The following is a 15181-nucleotide window of genomic DNA, read 5'->3' as shown; positions in this document are numbered from 1 at the left end:
AAGATTGAAACCGGAAGAAATTGATTCCTTAAACAGGCCAATTAATTATGAAGAAATTGAGTCAGTGATAAACAACCTTCCAAATAACAAAACTCCAGGCCCAGACGGTTTTCCTGGGGAATTCTACCAAACATTCAAAGAAGAAATAATACCTATTCTCCTAAAGCTATTTCAAAAAATAGAAACAGAAGGAAAGCTACCAAACTCATTTTATGAGGCCAATATTACCTTGATCCCCAAACCAGGCAAAGACCCCATCAAAAAGGAGAATTACAGACTGATTTCCCTAATGAATATGGACGCCAAAATCCTCAACAAGATACTTGCTAATAGAATCCAACAGTACATTAAAAGGATTATCCATCACGATCAAGTGGGATTCATACCTGGGATGCAAGCGTGGTTCAATATTCGCAAATCAATCAGCGTGATACATCATATCAACAAGAAAAGACTCAGGAACCATATGATCCTCTCAATCGATGCCGAAAAAGCATTTGACAAAATACAGCATCCTTTCCTGATTAAAACCCTTCAGAGTGTAGGAATAGAAGGTACATTTCTCAATCTCATAAAAGCCATCTATGAAAAGCCTACTGCAAATATTATTCTCAATGGGGAAAAGCTGGAAGCCTTTCCCTTAAGATCAGGAACTCGACAAGGATGCCCACTCTCGCCACTATTATTCAACATAGTACTAGAAGTCCTTGCAACAGCAATCAGACGACAAAAAGGGATCAAAGGTATTCAAATTGGCAAAGAAGAAGTCAAAATGTCTCTCTTTGCAGATGACATGGTACTCTATATGGAAAACCCAAAAGAAGCCACTCCCAAACTATTAGAAGTTATAGAGCAATTCAGTAACGTGGCAGGATACAAAATAAATGCTCAGAAATCAGTTGCATTTCTATACACGAATAACGAGACCGAAGAAAGAGAAATTAGGGAATCCATCCCATTTACAATAGCACCAAAAACCATACGTTACCTTGGAATTAACTTAACCAGAGACGTAAAGGACCTATATTCTAGAAACTATAAATCACTCTTAAAAGACATTGAGGAAGACATAAAAAGATGGAAAGATATTCCATGCTCATGGATCGGAAGAATTAACATAGTTAAAATGTCCATGCTACCCAGAGCAATCTACACTTTCAATGCTATCCCGATCAAAATACCAAGGACATTTTTCAAAGAACTGGAACAAACAGTCCTTAAATTTGTATGGAAACAGAAAAGGCCCCGAATCTCCAAGGAACTGTTGAAAAGGAAAAACAAAGCTGGGGGCATCACAATGCTGGATTTTGAGCTGTACTACAAAGCTGTGATCACAAAGACAGCATGGTACTGGCACAAAAACAGACACATAGACCAGTGGAACAGAATAGAGAGCCCAGAAATGGACCCTCGGCTCTTTGGGCAACTAATATTTGATAAAGCAGGAAAAAACATCCGGTGGGAAAAAGACAGTCTCTTCAATAAATGGTGCTGGGAAAATTGGACAGCTACATGCAAGAGAATGAAACTTGACCACTATCTCACACCATACACAAAAATAAACTCCAAATGGATGAAAGACCTCGATGTGAGACAGGAATCCATCAAAATTCTAGAGGAGAACATAGGCAACAACCTCTACGACATCGGCCAAAGCAACCTTTTTCATGACACATCCCCAAAGGCAAGAGAAACAAAAGATAAAATGAATTTATGGGACTTCATCAAGATTAAAAGTTTCTGCACAGCCAAGGAAACAGTCAGAAAAACTAAGAGGCAGCCCACGGAATGGGAGAAGATATTTGCAAATGACACTACAGATAAAGGACTGGTATCCAAGATCTACAAAGAACTTCTCAAACTCAATACACGAGAAACAAATAAACAAATCAAAAAATGGGCAGAAGATATGAACAGACACTTTTCCAATGAAGACATACAAATGGCTAACAGACACATGAAAAAATGTTCAAAATCATTAGCCATCAAGGAAATTCAAATCAAAACCACACTGAGATACCACCTTATGCCAGTTAGAATGGCAAAAATAGACAAGGCAAGAAACAACAATTGTTGGAGAGGATGTGGAGAAAGGGGATCCCTCCTACATTGTTGGTGGGAATGCAAGTTGGTACAGCCACTCTGGAAAACAGTGTGGAGGTCCCTTAAAAAGTTAAAAATTGAGCTACCCTATGATCCAGCCATTGCACTACTGGGTATTTACCCCAAAGATACAGACGTAGTGAAGAGAAGGGCCATATGCACCCCAATGTTCATAGCAGCAATGTCCACAATAGCTAAATTGTGGAAGGAGCCGAGATGCCCTTCAACAGATGACTGGATTAAGAAGTTGTGGTCCACATATACAATGGAATATTACTCAGCTATCAGAAAGAACGAGTTCTCAACATTTGCTACAACATGGGCAGCACTGGAGGAGATAATGCTAAGTGAAATAAGTCAAGCAGAGAAAGACAACTATCATATGATTTCTCTCATCTATGGAACATAAGAACTAGGATGATCGGTAGGGGAAGAAAGGCATAAAGAAAGGGGGGGTAATCAGAAGGGGGAATGAAACATGAGAGACTATGGACTATGAGAAACGAACTGAGGACTTCAGAGGGGAGGGGGGTGGGGGAATGGGATAGACCGGTGATGGGTAGTAAGGAGGGCACGTATTGCATGGTGCACTGGGTGTTATACACAACTAATGAATCATCGAGCCTTACATCGGAAACCGGGGATGTACTGTATGGTGACTAACATAATATAATAAAAAATCATTAAAAAAAAAAAAACTCAAAAAAAAAAATAAAGAAATGGAAACTGAAAAAAAAAAAAGTCAAATGTCAACAAATTTATATGGTTTAACCTGATATAATTTTTAAAGAGATACTACCAATTTCATAGTCATGAAAAGGTATTGAATTTCTGTAACTGAAACAGATCAACAACAGTCAAAAAGTATTTAAAACATGACTCCTCTATTGAATAGAGTGTTTTTAAAATCACATTTTCAAGCATAGCATTGCAAAGCAGACCTTGCCCCTCAGAGTCATTTGTCTGATGATGTTTGTATTTAAAACTGTGGGTAACTGACTATTGCTGTTTTTAGGACTGCTTTGGCTGTCTAAATCAAGTCAAGACAAATTATACCTGGGTTGTGCTGGCAATAGCTGGAGCACTTTAGTGAACCCTCCTTTTGATAGTTAGATTATACTTGTCTTGCTACCTTCGGTGTAAATGTAATTTGAGAGGCCTGTTGCTTGTTTCTGGTAAGTGTTGTGACTTGAAGATGAAAATATGTCACACTGGCTTCTTGGCTCTACTTGGAAAAGACATAGAACTGTCAGCAGCAAGAAGGAAGAAAATGTTTCATCATCTACATTAAACTCTAAGGACTTACAAGATCTGCTGTGTAAACAAAGTTGAAGTACTTTTTGTTCACTAAGTTCTTGCAACTCCAAAATAGGAGGTTCTCTGGGTCCCATTTTTTCACAGCTATTGAAGATTATTGTTTTAGAGAAAAAAAAATTGTCCCCAGAAAAGAATGACTTATCACTTTTAAGATACAGCAGGAAAAAAAGGCAAAACAAATATCTCATTTGGAAAAGAAATGATGGACAATATTCACTATGAGATAAAACTTTATCCTCTGAAAATACATGTTACTTGAAATAACTTATGTTTTTGGAAGAGGATGACTCTGCACCTAGAAAACAGGAGAGACATAACAGTCATACGACAGACAGAAGTCACGCACAAAAATCTGTTATTAGTCATCAAGATATATGCACATCAATTAAGTTGTTACCCTGTAAAAGAAATTTAGTTTTATTTCACTTTCAGTTCTATAGCCATTTAAACTATGGGTTTAGAGCATATACATTTTATATTCACTGCCAGATATTAAGGTTATTGTGTATATTATTATACCTCAAGATACCAATAAATTATGTGTGCCAACTATGAGACAGACATTTTCATTTCTTCACTAAATACTTAAAAATGATGACAAAACCCCTCATTGGTGTGGGTATTCAGATTGATGTAAAGTATGATATTTATCATAAATTAATGAGATGAGGTTAGAATGTACTGCAAGCTAAAATCTAGTAGGATTGTTATTTTGAGGGTGATTTCTTTTTCCTGATATTGCTTTTCCTCTTGCCAATTTTTCCCATTTCATTTTTATCTGTATTTCAGATTTTGGTACTGGATTATGTGCCAGACATAGTGTTTGTCAATGATGTGAATTTTCATTTCCTTCTGAGCCTTCATGAGTATTTTAGTGAGAAGTTGGGGGAGGTTGTATTGACAGATATATGCAAATGCAAATTTGAACCAGATTTCAAATATAATCTTTAAGTTATATTTAGATATAAAAATTCTGTGACTCTAAGAATGGATGACTTAAAGATAAAGGGAAGTCATAGGCATGAGGAGACAATGATGTCACATTTACAGACAGAAATTTGTAAGCTTAATGTATTAGGAAAGATTTATAGAATAATATGTGCAGAAGGGAGAAGAAGAATACATACAATGTTGTAGAGAAGGAAGGAAAAAGTGAATTCATGACAGTGCATTAATTTTCTTTGTAAAATGGTTCAGATTACGTAGCTCACAAGGCTCTAGGGAGAGTATATTTGAAGTAGGTTATATCTGTTCATTTTGTGATTTTCTCTCTAAGTGCTCTTTGGTCCAGGAACTGGAGTGTAGAACTGATAGATGAGGTTGATTCAGGATTAAATACTGGATGACAGTTTCAGTAAAACATTTGGACACACTAGAATTTTAATAAAAGGAGAACACTAAAATGATTTAAAAAGTAAAGTAAGCTTGAAACTGAGTTAATTGAATCCAGAAAGAATGGGAAGAGTTACAAAGAAAAAGGCTAAAGAGCAGTTCTTTTGGTGATTATAGAAGTGTTGAATGGTGAAGTGAGATTTTGGTGGGAGTGGAAATGGCACCACACTTGACAAAGAGGTTGTTTGTTGGCAAGTCCCTAAGGTGACTCAAGGAGAGCTAAAAATAAATGAAGTAAAGGAGGACAAGAAACAGATATCTCAGATGGGACTTTGATTTGGATATTAACAATGTTAAGAATAAGGAAAATGACAACTGTTGGCAAAAAGAGACTCAGGTATTGCCTTTGCTTGGGAAGTTGTCAACGGATCATAAGGAATAAAAAAAAAAATTGTGATGAAATGATTTGTAAAGGGAGGCAAAATTGAATAACACCCTTCCCACCACACTTTGTACAACATGGTCCTAAAATTCTGAAATTTTGTTTTATGCATCCAAATATTCCTAGTACTTCAGTACTTGAGTACATTTTCAATGAAATTAAGTTTAATGAATGAATGAAAGCCTTTTACAATAGTTGGAATAATTATGCTTACTATGGGTTATTAGTCAATAAGCTATATGTTTTACATGTGGCCATTAGTGCTTTTCACCAAATAATTTACAAATCTCCATCTCATCACATGTCAGCAATGCATTTCCCCACCTTTTGTAGTTAGACATACTACTATATGATTACTATTGCCAAAATAACGTGAGAAAAAGTTTTTAGGGGTCAGGGTGTTTTTCACTGCCTTTCATTCTTTCCCTCTGACACACCTACCAGCCATATTTGTGTTGATGGAGACACCATAGACTTGTTTCTCCGATTGAGGACAACATGCAATAAAGCTACTAGCTGCCGTACAGTGATGAAAGCTCTATTGTCATTCCATAAGCTTGTAAGAATGGAGTCCTCACCCAGTTGACAATAGACAAATAACATGAAGGGAAATACATCTTATTGTTATAAATTACTGATATTCTGGGGTTAAATGTTACTACTACATAACCTAGCCTATCCTAACATACATATTTAATGTAGTGTCTGCTTACAATGTAAAAGGTGTGTATTAAAACCCCCCAGTGTTATAAATCAGGACACTGAGATTCAATGAGATTAAGGAAGAGAGAAGGAAATTTTGAGGTGCTATCCTTTAGAGCCTGATATGTTGACCATCTCAATGATACACCAGTCCCAACATAGTTGTGGAATTCAGAAGCATTTATTCCAAGAATTCCTATAATCTAGCTAGAATACATAACAGTGACTACAGCATTAGTAGAAGTTCAGCATCACAAATTCTTAGTTTTTCTTACCAGAAAGATTTGATAATTTTCTTCTTCTCTTTCTCCTTCTCCTTCTCCCTCTCCCTCTCCCTCCTCCTCCTCCTCCTCCTCTCTTCTTCTTCTTCTTCTTCTTCTTCTTCTTCTTCTTCTTCTTCTTCTTCTTCTTCTTCTTCTTCTTCTTCTTTTTTGATTTGAAATTTCTAAATGATCTTAAAGGACTAACACCACTCTATGTGGGCAGTATGTGCAGATGTGTTGATAATTAAATACCCAAGATGTTTAGAGGAGAATGGAAGGAAATGTTCCTAATACAGAGTGACTTTATTTTTGTTTTGTCCAGTGTTTAGAAAAGAAAAAAGGTCCACATCTCATCTATTTATTGCATTAAACAAAATAATTGTAACAATTGTAACCTTGAAAATATTGTAACCTTGAAAATGATTTTAAAAGTTCTAAAAAAAACCTCATGCTTACATTTTCTTCACTTTATGTTCAAAAATTTAAATTTAAAATATTGAATTAGACTTTGATTTTAGACAAGATATACTCAAAGCAATATATGGCATTTAAATAATCCCTGCTACTGCCTCACAGACGATTTACATGTCAGAAATTCCATACAAACCCTTGTATTTTCAAAATTTAAGTATAGGAGTACTTAAGAGATGAATTCACAATGATTAGGATAGAAGGAATAGATATTAAGGTTGGCTGTTACCGCTGGATGTTGAAAACAAAGCTATAAGAACATAAAACACATACTTAATTTTTTCATGAAGTTATCGTGTTCTCTGGCAAGCAATTTCAATTAGTGACTATTCAACCAAATCCAAGCCACCCAGATATTACGGTTTCTTAACTTAAAATTGACACTGGTAATGAGATTTCAATCTCCAAATGATTAACCTGAGATCTTATTTATTCCATACTCCCAGTCAAGACTCGATAAATAAATGTCAAATAACATGGGAAAATGAAAATGACTTTTATTATTTGGGGAAATTCTCCCTTTTCTCATATCATGCTTCCTAATGCTGTAAATTAAGTGAATTTTCATTTGAAACGTTGAAAGTGCATTAGTTTTAGGTAATTTTATTTTTTTTCTACACCCCTCAGGATCCATGACCTGGAAAGTGCTAAAAGCAAAACTCAGCAATTGTAATTTACTTTGCAAAGTATTTCCCAACCAAGCCAGGATTCTTTAGGCTGGAAGTGACTCTGAATGCTGATACTGATGCTGTCTAAGGGGATCTTCAATGAGATCGCATAGACTCTTTTGGTCTAACGCTAGTGGTCACATAAAAGATACTTTTGTACTTTTGTGAGTTGCTTAATGGTAGTCAAACACAAGCACAGTTAAATTTTTAAACAATAGAAGAATTCACTATCAATCATACCCAAAGAAAGACCATTTGATGGTAAAGAAAAATATCAACTTAAAAAAGTGTAATAATTTTCATCTTCACACATTAAAGAACTCAGTTTGGGAAAATTAGCAAAGTGCTGTGAAACAAGATAATAATATATTGCTGTTTATTAATGTCCAGAACAGTAGTGGAAATAAATAAGGCTGAAAGAAATAGGGAGAGGAACATCTAACTGTTGAAAAAAATGCATTGGTATTTGTTGTTGTTCTTGTTGTTGTTGTTGTTGTTGTTGCTGTTTTAAGCATGTAGGTTTTATAATGGCTATTGTTTGGTCATGTTTCTAAGAGCACAAAAATTTCCTGTGGTAAGATCAGTAAAAAAACCAAAAAAACAAAAAAAACCCCACAAAGTTTTCTTATGTTTTGCCTATTCTAAAAGCAATTAAATCAAGATTCCATAATTATGTATATTGTTTATATTTTTAAAACCATAGCATGACATAGTGTAATGAAACTCAAAATGCAATCAAATAGTGAAGTCTGGTAAAATAACACCACCTTATCTGTTTGACCTACTTTGTTCATTGTTCTCACATCTTTGGTATCAGTTAGATTACAAAGATTTTTCCTATAGAAATTACTAAAGACAAAGAAGACAGAAGGTAATAATATTTAAAGTGTGAAAGGCAAGAATATATATATATATATATATGTATCCTGGTTAATAGATACCCGTACCCACAGATGAGATAGGCTTCTTAGGGTATATTTGTTGTATTAGCTCTTTATTCAGTTCTTCCCCCTACATTGCTTCCCTCTTTAATTATTATTATTTTTTCTTTCTAAGGTTTAAAATTCAAGCAGAAAGAGAGAGAGAGAGAGAGAATATTGTACGTTATTATGAGGTCAAATCAATGTTGCAGGTTAAAGGGAAAGAATGAAGCTAGGAAGAAATCAGTGGTATAAAATTGTATCCCAGTTACTAACAATACTTTCTTTTTCTTTGGAGGTAGGTCACTAAGGTGAACATTGGGGGAAAATAAAGGACCTTGACTTAAATAAGATGCTTGATTCTTTTGCCTCATTTATTTATGTTTATTAACCATTTAGAAATATCTAATAATAATTGCTATTTGTTGTTGAGAACTTACAATGTGCCAGATACTTTATCTCGAAGCGCTATGATTACTAAGAATGATAGGTACTGTTAGTCTCATTTGAGTGATGTGAAGTTACTTGTCCCTGGTTTTATAGTTGGTATGCACTGCAACTAGGGTTTGGGTGCAGGTTTGTCTGATTTTAATTCTGTACTTTTTCTTACTGTGTTGTGCTAGGCAGTAGGGATAAGGAAATTTTGCTCAAATTCTAATAGGAAGGAAAGCATAAAATGTTCTTTTTAAAAACTGGGTTGGTATGGAAAAGAAGCAAAGACCTCTTAAATCTGACTTGTAAATCATGGGGACACGATATTAGATATGATTCTCATCTTATACTCAACTTCATCATAATGCAATATGTATTCAAAATTCTAGTTCAAATTCACATATATACACATAAAAAGAGATTCAAATCAATGGATCACTCTATACATGAATCAAAGTCTTGCAATCAATCAAAGTAGAAAGAAGTAATCTAGAATAACGATTTCTGGTCATTTTTACCACTATTGAAACATTTAAAGCTCAAAAAGAATAACTGATGGTTATTTCTGAAACTGTACTCACTGATCCAAAAAATACTTTGTTTCTGCTTTATTCAGTTGCTAATCTCTTGTATGTCCTAATACAAGTTTAAATATTCTAATAGAGGTGGCAGTGACCTTGATTCTGAGCCAGTGACTTTGTGTTAGTTGCTATGAATCCTGAAATTACAAGGAAGGAGAAATAAGGCAGTATATGTGCTTTCTATTTAATGCTTACATTAAAAAGATAGTCCTATTGTATTTTTATATTTGCAGAAGTTGAGGCACAGAGACAAATTCAGTTATGTACCTAAGGTCATGTAACTATTAAATGTCTGAAGCTAGGTTTAAGTCCTATACCAAAGCCAAAGGAATAAGCTATTTTTACTACACTGAAGAGCTCCTTCAAAAGGGATACATACTCAACTACTTCAATAAGAGTAAAATAATAAAAAATAATAATTAGGGAGCCAAAAAATAAAGAAATATATGACAAATCACTTTCCTCTTTTGTGGTCCTCTCTGGATCTCTATATCTGTTCTGTGAAATTCAACATCAGAGGTCATTACCAGCATCACAAGATACATTTTAAATAATAATGATTTTAAGTAGCTTAAAGAAAAGATTTCACAAAGAATACTTCTCATTTTGACTGCAAATATAAATTTCCCAGTGTGAGAAAGCACTGTGTATATTTTAAAGATATCTTTGGTTGCTTTTTAAAATAGCCATCTATTCTAAAAAAAAAATAGCCATCCATTTGCAATAAAATAGTCACCAAAAATCTGTATTTTTTATTTAAAGTCTTTTACATTAAAATTTATTGTATATATCCTTTATTAAGCATATGGTCTGGGGAAGAAAAAGAATATATTTTCTCTTTTGTGTTAGCTTCCTTGACAATAGACAAGAAATAGACTTTCCATTTTGTCCTGATCGCTAGGAATCTTAGAACTAACTGTTGGGCTTTTGTCTTTTATTATCTTTGTTTGTGTGTGTTTATATGGATGCATATATTTTTATTCCAAGTACCACAAATAATTTTTAGCACTTAGCTTGGTACAAACAAACATATGAAATAAATTTGTGAGAAATATTTTGGTTTTATAACAGATGCTCATTTTTAAAACATTCTTTGTTAATATATTTTATTAAAAATGTTTTAAGACAGCTCCCTTTTTCCTCTTTTGGCAATTGATATGATTAACTCAAGGTTATATTAATTTCTCTTTATATTATTTTTTTCTTCTTTCTCCTCTTAAGAAACTTTCTCCTCTTTAGAAACTATGTTTATTTTTTAAAAATGGAGATATTTCACTATGTCAGCCTAAGGGATATTTTAGTACCATCACTACTGACAATGCACTAAGTTTTCATGCCTTGCTGAGACACCATAGTTGCAATTAATCTTAAGTAGAATGTATATGGTGGTTTCAGTTTAATTCTTAATGGACTATACTGTACATAATAAAATTACCACAGAGAATTGATGAGTAGCATTTAATTAGCAGATGACGGCCTATTCTTAAAGACTACAATATCTAATTTCTCGAAGACATAATAATTCTTTTTTTTTATTTTTTAAAGATTTTTTTTTAAATTTATTTATTAGACAGAGATAGAGACAGCCAGCGAGAGAGGGAACACAAGCAGGGGGAGTGGGAGAGGAAGAAGCAGGCTCATAGCGGAGGAGCCTGACGTGGGGCTCGATCCCATAACGCCGGGATCACGCCCTGAGCCGAAGGCAGACGCTTAACCGCTGTGCCACCCAGGCGCCCCCGAAGACATAATAATTCTTAAGAAAAATATACAAAGCATAGGAGTAATATAAAGTGGTATGCTTACTTAGACTATTTAAACACAGGACACAAGGGCAAATGGAGGCAGGGCTATTGACCTGGATAGTAGTAGTTAAGAGCAAATTAAGGGTCTGGCTGGATAGTAGTAGTTAAGAGCAAATTAAGGGTCTGGCTGCCTGGTCTCAACTCTTATCTTCTCTATCTTAGCTGTGTTGCCCACATAGCAGAACCTGAAGCAAAGTTTTCTTTCTTTTTTTTTTTTTTTTTTATTAATAATGATTTTTTATTATATTATGTTAGTCACCATATAGTACATCCCCGGTTTTCGATGTAAGGCTCGATGATTCATTAGTTGTGCATAACACCCAGTGCACCATGCAATATGTGCCCTCCCTACTACCCATCACCGGTCCATCCCATTCCCCCACCCCCCTCCCCTCTGTAGCCCTCAGTTTGCTTCTCATAGTCCACAGTCTCTCATGTTTCATTCCCCCTTCTGATTACCCCCCCTTTCTTTATCCCTTTCTTCCCCTACTGATCATTCTAGTTCTTATGTTCCATAGATGAGAGAAATCATATGATAGTTGTCTTTCTCTGCTTGACTCATTTCACTAAGCATTATCTCCTCCAGTGCCGTCCATGTTGTAGCAAATGTTGAGAACTCATTCTTTCTGATTTGAAGCAAAGTTTTCAGCGCCATCCACTACTTTACTCAAAAACAGAAGTGAAGGAAAAGAGAAATAAAAGAGGAGAGCGAATATAAGAATGTGTTACTAAGCTGGCCATCACTTAGTGCCACGATGACTCAAAATCATGAGATTATCATCCAAAAGATAAACTTTGCTTAGGACGTTTATTCTCAGGTTTGGAATAGAATTTATCCTCTGGCTCCCATCTTTTAATGATCAAATTTCACCTACTAGATTGTGATTTCATTTACATTTCTGGGTTGCATATGTGGTGGCCTTGAATGTACCCACCTCTCATTCTTCAAGGAATAGGAGAGTGCCAAAGTAGGAGATAAGTGGTTTTCAGAATATCCATGGGATAAGACACAATTTGATTATGCCTGGTGAAGGTGGCTGAAGTGCACACACAGTGGGTTATCAGAATAGTGGCTTAGTCTGGAGCAAAGAGTCGAGGTTGCCAGAGATAGTGAGGTTGAGATAACCTCCAGCAGCACGTGAGAAGTGTCTGTCTGACCAATCCTCAAATCTACTGACACTTGCCTTAATATCCAGGCTACTGAATATAACATGGTACCTCCATATTTGTAGTATGTCTTCACTTCTTTCCTAAGAGGTATCCAATCAGTCACGAAATTTCATTTAGGGACATCATCTCCTTTAGGCCAGTTCATCTGTGAAGCAGTCCTCATTTTATTTATTGAGAGGAAATACTCCCAGAAGGCCATAGGTATGACCTTGAAGGGGAATGTCAATGCAATTGAGGTTAATGACATAGTTCTGACCACATGTTCATCTGATTTTCTCATGCTTTCTAGGTCTGCTCAGATCAAATCCCATATATCATTTGTATTGTATGATGGGTTACTGCTTTACACTCTCAAACTTATGACTTAGCAGGTCTAATAATACCCAAGTTAGAATGAGGAAGTGTGGTTACACAGACATCTGGCATCCCATGGTCAGGATCTTTCCATACTAAGCCCTAGTGGAATACTAGAAGTTATTTTTTTCAATGAAAAAATAACTCTACAATCTATGATTCTACACATCAATTTTTCTTACGGGGGCTTGCCAGAGATTCAAGATAGCATTTTAACTATACCATAGATACCTCTAGCACTATCAGATCTTCTGAGTCACATACTTTGAGTGAGAGAGCAGCTTGCATCACAGTCTTGACTTTGCAGAATACTTTCTTGCTGTAAGTCTTGTTAAAAAGTGCCGTTTTATGAGTCATTCAATAAATGGATCATAACAGCATTTTTAAAGTATGTTATATGCTGCCTCAAAAAATCCAAAGAGGCCCACCAAGTACTATAAGTAAGAAATGTGAGGTGCATTAAATTTTTATTCATCTTAGAAAAAATGTTCTGATATGTTCTAGTTGACTTGAACCCCTAAGGTATTCCCTGATATGGCAGGCCATTGCATCTTTGACAGAATTTTTCTTCATTCTCTGGCATTCTGATATCTTCCTAGGGCTTATAGAACACTTGTTAGTTCCTGATTATTGGGTTCAATTAGCATGATGCATAATTATAATAACCCAACATGATGTCTTGCAGAATAACAATAGGATCAGCGTTCATGCAGAACATAACATGAGCGTGAGAATTATTTAACATAGCCCTTTGACAACCAGTGTATGCTGTCCCTATTATGCTACCCCTACTACGTGATGGCAAACTAGTTTTGGTCCTCCTTTCTGTTGGAATCAAGAAGAATGTAATTGCCAAATAAATTCATGTGTGTCAGGTGCAAGGGGAATATGGTATTGTATCAATAAGTATAACATACTAAGCATGCAGTTGCACTTGGGGCTATATCCTACATAAGTGTAAGGTAGTCATTCCATAGCCATCTATCAGTCAGGATCAATTTTTTTAAAAAGATTTTTATTATTTATTTATTTGAGAGAGAGAGAAAGAGAGCATGAGAGAGAGTCAGCACAAGAGAGGGGAGGGGCAGAGGGAGAGGCAGGATCCCCACTGAGCAGGGAACCAGATGTGAGGCTCCATCCTAGGACCCCGGGATCAGGACCTGAGTGGAAGGCAGATGCTTAACTGACCAAGTCACCCAGGTGCCCCTGGGATCAATTTTTTTAAATTGACTTTTTTTCTAACAGTTTAGTAGATGAATTGAATGGGAATATCATAGGAACCAATACTTCTGTTTTCCTTAAGTATTTGGTGGTGATGCTTATCATTGTGATTCCTGCAATATGGTATTGTTTTTATATATTCTCCAGGATAGAGAAGAACTTCTAGTTGGCTTTTTTTGTTTTTTTGTTTTTTGTTGTTGTTGTTCTTTGTTTTTTTTTTGTTTTTTTTTGTTTTTTAATGTGGAACGCTTCATGAATTTGTGTGTAATCCTTGCACAGGGCCATGCTAATCTCTGTATCGTTTCAATTTTAGTATACGTGCTGTAGAAGCAAGCACAGGGTTGTTTGATTTTTTACCAAAATGGTTCTTATTCCACAGATCATAGATCTATGTGAGGATTCTGTCAGGTGTTAAGTACATCAGAATTCAATTAGCCACCTGGGGACCAGGGAAATAACTGTAGGTTAGTTGTACGGACAAGTTAGACACATTGCATTGTGACAGTCCTGGGCCAAAACTCTACCGATCATCAGGCATCCAAGGCCTCTTAGTCATGATATTTCAGTTCCTCCATTATCATTCTCAGTTCAGAATCTTTATTTATCAATCCTTAATTCCTGTTTCCAGCTATTACAGTTATACTAGTATTGGCCACAAGTCCTTTTTGGAAAATATTAGGGAAGTATTTATCTAATTTACTTGTGGTAATATGGTAGAGTTCATTCTCAAAGGGTCCTGGATTCCCCTTCAATCTATGGCTTTTTGGTCTGTGAACTGACTTAAGTCTGGAATTTTTTGTGAGGAATACTTTCCATTTTGATGGCTAATGCCAGTTATCAGTACAAAAGCTATCATCTTTTTTTTTATTATTATATAGGTCAAGAGACACACTATTCCACTTATCTATCTTTTCTCTAGGACACTATGATCTATTTGCTATCATCACAGATATGTATATCAACACCCTGATTTCCACAATAGCCACCTTAGCTATTAGAGTAATTAAATCTATCTTGCCTTTGACCATTAATTGCTTCCGCCCATACTTTTCCATTTCAGAATCCAATTATTCCTCCTTACCCTGGAGAGCACACTTGCATGGCATCATCTTCCACTGCCATTCAATCCTACAGAGGACAGGAAACATTAAGTTCATTTCTCCTTCATGCCCTAGCAATGCTTCCATATTGCATTACCCCAGTGAAGGAAATGGCCTCTTGGAATACTATGGGAAAATAATCTGATGGTACATTCTCAAGTTGTACATCACAATCCATCCTAACATCTCTATTTCCTTGAGTATTTCTTTTTCCCTTCATATTTTGGCAAGGAAAGTACTGACATTTCCACCTCACTGACTGTAGGCTGAGATTGTGCCCAGGCTTCAAAGAATGACCTCAAC

At 35.5% G+C, this 15181-nt stretch overlaps 1 non-coding gene across 1 annotated transcript; it reads right to left on the bottom strand.

Annotated features, from left to right (window-relative positions):
* Positions 1-14012: 14012 nt before the first annotated feature.
* Positions 14013-14115, bottom strand: LOC123781373 (U6 spliceosomal RNA). The gene has a single exon (XR_006776707.1). It is a non-coding gene; the product is annotated as a U6 spliceosomal RNA (small nuclear RNA).
* Positions 14116-15181: the final 1066 nt, after the last annotated feature.

This window comes from Ursus americanus, chromosome 18 (genome assembly GCF_024610735.1).
Source record: "Ursus americanus isolate L20-20 chromosome 18, mUrsAme1.1.p, whole genome shotgun sequence".
Classification (NCBI taxonomy): domain Eukaryota; kingdom Metazoa; phylum Chordata; class Mammalia; order Carnivora; family Ursidae; genus Ursus; species Ursus americanus.
This window is presented reverse-complemented; position numbering and strand designations above follow the sequence as displayed.